At 52.2% G+C, this 3,742-nt stretch overlaps 1 protein-coding gene across 9 annotated transcripts in view; it reads left to right on the top strand.

The window, feature by feature from the left end:
- The first annotated feature begins 3,176 nt into the window (after nt 1-3,176).
- Nucleotides 3,177-3,742, top strand: part of PIKFYVE (phosphoinositide kinase, FYVE-type zinc finger containing) — a 95,740-nt gene continuing 95,174 nt past the window's right edge. For 4 of the 9 annotated variants that reach the window (XM_083471590.1, XM_083471589.1, XM_083471587.1 and 1 more), the window contains exon 1: nt 3,188-3,425. The gene's annotated coding sequence lies outside the window, so the exon portion shown is untranslated. Of the gene's footprint in view, nt 3,426-3,742 lie in introns of all 9 variants that reach the window. The other 5 variants (XM_083471593.1, XM_083471591.1, XM_083471594.1 and 2 more) reach the window with 3 other exon arrangements.

The following is a 3,742-nucleotide window of genomic DNA, read 5'->3' as shown; positions in this document are numbered from 1 at the left end:
CGCCCAGAGAAAGGGAAGGGCGGCCTCGGGGGCGATCTGCCAATGGGGAGGGCAAGGAAGGAAAAATGCAGAGCAGGGAAAAGGAGGAAGTTGACGATCCCCAAGAAAGAGAACTGGGGATCTGGGAGGAGGAGGAGGGCTTGGATATTTTGCAAAGTGTAACGCATCTCTGAGCCCCCAGGCGCGCAGCGCAACCGCCAATCTGATCCTGGGCACCAGGCTGCGCGGTGGCACTGCGCAGTGTTTCCCCAAGTTGGGAACAATCTGAATGTGAGGATCCTAGGATCTTAAGGGGCAGTGCCTAGATATGGGCAGAGAATGGCACCTGGCTGGTAGGAAGGGGGCAAAGGCTTTCAAGGCAATGAAAAACAAGAACGTCCAAGCCCTGGCCTGTCAACAGCCAGAGATGTTGCTGTTTTCTCCGAAAATCCAAGAAAGCCGAGATATTTCAGACCACACCTTGAGACAAGCATGGTTACAGTTCCTTCCTTGCCTGCAAGAATTCATGGCAACTCTAGCGTATGAAAATCAATATTCTTCTCTGCATTTTCCCTTTGGGCTCTGTACGATGGTCACACTAAACTGGCGGTTGGAGTGTAAAGGATGTATGCAAAACTAGCTTTTTATATATTTGAGAAGACTATCATGTACCACCGCTTTTTACCAGTTAAAAAACTGAAGGAGGTACTTCTATTTCCTCACAGCTTGGACAATGATTTTATGGGGTAGAGAGCTGAAGGCGAAATAAATGTCTTATCCAAGGCCGTCCACTGACGTTATTTGATGTCTCAGCTCCAAGCCGAACATGTTGTCACTGGGCAAACAGTCAGTGCCCCACTGTGGGGAGTTGGGTGGGTCAAAAAAATTACACAAGTAATTCTGAGAGCTGCATCTGAGCTTGTGGCGTTCAAAATCAGACCACAACGGCATGTTGCTCAATGTGTACATTGACGCACACACGGCTCTTTTCTGCCTTTCTGTCTCAAATTAACAATATTCATAATTTACATACATTGAGAATGAGGAACCACCCCATTCATGGAGGAAAAGAAACTTTGCACATGCTCAGGGGCACACAATTCAAGTGGTCAGAATACTTGTGAGTATAATGTGGCAACTCTACTTAGGATGTCTCGTATATATTTATGTAGAGAGAGGTGTTTTTTTTTAAAGTGACTGAAATTTGCATCAGCTTGGTTAACTCCCAGTTCTGATCCAGATCTCACTGAAATTTGAGGCATGCCATTTCTGACTTCAGATGGATGAAATCGTTCCCCACACCCACAGTATAATCCTTCCTGGTATGGTCAAAGCAAAAAGTCCTAACCTGGCATACGATTATCCTCTCCTCCCCACCCCAACCCCCAGCACTGGGCATTTTTGTGTGTACGGGTGAGCTTTCTTTCATCCTCCAAATGTTGCTGAAATTTGTCTATCTCTGGATACAATGAAGGAGTTGCCCTTTAGGGGTGAAGTCAAACTGTTGGAAGGTTGCAGCACCTGCTGGGGCTGTAGAGACCGATACGGGAGAGACATGTTTTGTTGCAGCCGGGGCAGATGAAGGCGTCTGGTTGTGCTGCTGCAGATGCACCAGGGCGTTTCTTTCCTCTGTGGTCATTCCTCCTCTGGCCACTGCTATGGATGCACCACGAGACACTCTGTCTCCAGGCACTGCGGTCACCGGCAAGGGGTTCCCAGCCTTCACACGTCTGCAGAAATCCTCGTAACGCAGTTGGCTCTGCCAACGGGCCTGGTCCCCCCCCATAGTGCATGCCCTTGGGGATCCTGCCAGCTTCTGTTCCGTGGCCATGACCAAGCAGGTGTAGACATAACAATAATAATAATATAATAATAATTTATTATTTATATCCCGCCCATCTGGCTGGGTTTCCCCAGCCACTCTGGGCAGCTTCCAACAAAACACTAAAATACAGTAACCAATTAAACATTAAAAGCTTCCCTAAACAGGGCTGCCTTCAGATGTCTTCTAAAAGTTTGGTAGTTATTTTTCTCTTTGACATCTGGTGGGAGGGTGTTCCACAGGGCGGGTGCCACTACCGAAAAGGCCCTCTGCCTGGTTCCCTGTAACTTGGCTTCTCGCAGCAAGGGAACTGCCAAAAGGCCCTCGGTGCTGGACCTCAGTGTCCGGGCAGAACGATGGGGGTGGAGACGCTCCTTCAGGTATACTGGACCAAGGCTGTTTAGGGCTTTAAAGGTTAGCACCAACACTTTGAATTGTGCCCGGAAACGTACTGGGAGCCAATGTAGGTCTTTCAGGACCGGTGTTATGTGGTCTCAGCGGCCAATCCCAGTCACCAGTCTGGCTGCTGCGTTCTGAATTAGTTGTGGTTTCCAGGTCACCTTCAAAGGTAGCCCCACGTAGAGCGCATTGCAGTAGTCCAAGCGGGAGATAACCAGAGCATGCACCACTCTGGCAAGGCAGTCCGCGGACAGGTAGGGTCTCAGCCTGTGAACCAGATGGAGCTGGAAGACAGCCGCCCTGGACACAGAATTAACCTGTGCCTCCATGGACAGCTGTGAGTCCAGAATGACTCCCAGGCTGCGCACCTGGTCCTTCAGGGGCGCAGTTACCCCATTCAGGACCAGGGAATCCCCCACACCCGCCCGCCCCCTGTCCCCCAAAAACAGTACTTCTGTCTTGTCAGGATTCAACCTCAGTCTGTTAGTCGCTGAGACAGGAGTGCGAAATGGGATGGGGGAAACCAAGTGTCGAGATCTCTGCTGTGTTGCAAGGGGCTGGACTGGATGACCCACGGGGTCCCTTCCCACCCATGACCCCCCCCCGCCACTTGAGAACTCTGTCCCATAGCTGTTAACCTTTCCCTTTTCTTGCGAGGAATCCTATTCGGAATAAGGGAATCAAAGGCAAACGTTGACAGCTATGCTCTGTCCATCGAAGCAACTGCACTCGAACCGACGGCCTGCGTGGACGACGACGATCGCGGGGCTCGTTTGCTCGCGCCTGCGCCGCTCGCCGCATTTTGCGTCGCTTGCGTTGCCTGCGGCGGCGGCGGCGGCGCCCCCCTCCTCCTGGCTCCGTCTCTCGGGGGTTGATTGCGTTGCCTGCGGCGGCTCCTCCTCCTCCTGGCTCCGTCTCTCGGGGGTCGATTGCGTTACCTGCGCCGACGGCAGCTCCGCCTCCTCCTCCTCCTCTTGCCCGTGGCCGGCCCAGGAGTGGAGGCCGGAAGTTCATGCAAAGGCGGAAGCGCGTCCAAGTCGAGTCAGGTGCTGCCTTTGCCGGGCATCCCGCGCTCCCTCTGTCGCTGTTATTGTTATTGTTGTTGTTGTCGTCCCACTGGCGGTGTTGGTGTCGCTTCCGGAGTGGGAAGCGCAGCGTGCTAAGGGAGGCAGGCGGCAGGGGCTGCCTGGCTGGGAGACAGGGAAGGAGAGAGCGGCAAGGGCAGGTAAGATGCTCGCCGCCCCCATCCTCATTAAATAGCATTAATGAGTATTAATATCATTAATATCCTTCCTATTCCTGGCAGCGGGGTCTGGAGGGCGTTTCGTTTCGAGCGGGACTGCCAGTTTGCCCTCCTGCCTGCGTGGAGGCAAGGAAGCAAAGAAATCTCACTTGTCAACCCTTTTTCTAAAGTGGGGTTTGTTTGCTTTTAAAGTATGCAGGTGGCTTATTTTGTATGTGTGAATCCTTTTTTTTTGGGGGGGGGACATTTTGATTCTCACAATGTAGCTTTTTTTTGGGGGGGGGGGAAGGTTTGATAGA

This window comes from Podarcis liolepis, assembly GCF_965112155.1.
Source record: "Podarcis liolepis genome assembly, chromosome: 1".
NCBI classification, from domain to species: Eukaryota; Metazoa; Chordata; class Lepidosauria; order Squamata; family Lacertidae; genus Podarcis; species Podarcis liolepis.
Note: the sequence above shows the minus strand (reverse complement) of the source record. Positions and strands in the feature narration are given on the sequence as shown.